The sequence below is a fragment of the Bison bison genome, unplaced genomic scaffold (assembly GCF_000754665.1).
Source record: "Bison bison bison isolate TAMUID 2011002044 unplaced genomic scaffold, Bison_UMD1.0 scf7180017864249, whole genome shotgun sequence".
NCBI lineage: Eukaryota > Metazoa > Chordata > Mammalia > Artiodactyla > Bovidae > Bison > Bison bison.
This window is the reverse complement of record NW_011494821.1, coordinates 1,985,961-1,986,776: the sequence shown is the minus strand read 5'-3', so window position 1 is coordinate 1,986,776 and position 816 is coordinate 1,985,961.

Below are 816 nucleotides of genomic sequence, written 5' to 3'. Positions count from 1 at the left end.
TTAATTTTATTTAGCCATAGTTTTGAAGGATGAATAGTTTTTCAGACTCTCCTTTTTTCTTACAACAAAGAGTAGGCAGCCACAGGTATCAAAATAGTAACTGAGAGACAGGACACAGGCCCTTCCCTTTGAGAAGTCTGGTAGGAGAGCCATGTGAATAGTGACAATAATGTCCTAGATGTAAAAACAGAAGTGCAGAAGCGTGTGCAAGATGCATCAAAGGCCAGAGGAAGGAACTGTTCGTTCTATAGCGGGACGTGAGAGCAAGGGTCGGAGCAGGGAGCTGGCTGAGGCACGGAGCCGTGTGTAGCAGGAGAGTTGTGCTCAGGTACTGGGACTGGACTGTTTTGGGCCCAAGTGCTAAGCAAGCTGCCGGCGGTGGGGGGAGGGGGAGGGGGAGTGTGAGACCACCACCCAGCAGCTGGGTGCAAGCCTGGTGGTTTCAGGCCAGCTGCCTGTGGACGAGCCATGAGATCTGGGGAGACGTTTGACCACTGGATTCCGGTTCCCACTCCTTCACACATGAACTAGTGGCCTGAAGCCCCACGCTTGACCTCTCAGCTCCACGTCCTCAAGTCTAAACTGGAGATTGCGATAACACTAGTCACACCTACTTGGCAGGGGTGACATGAGTAAATGGGATGATACAAGTGAAGGGCCTCCGACAGAGCCCAGACATGCAGTTTATGTAAAGTGGGAGCTAGCTGATCTCCCTGCCAGGGTAATCTGGAGGCAGGCCTGTGTGTGGGGGTGGGGGGCACGGGGAGGAAGGGCAGTGGGGCTCCAGGTCTGTGGGCAGGGACAAGCCCACTCTTG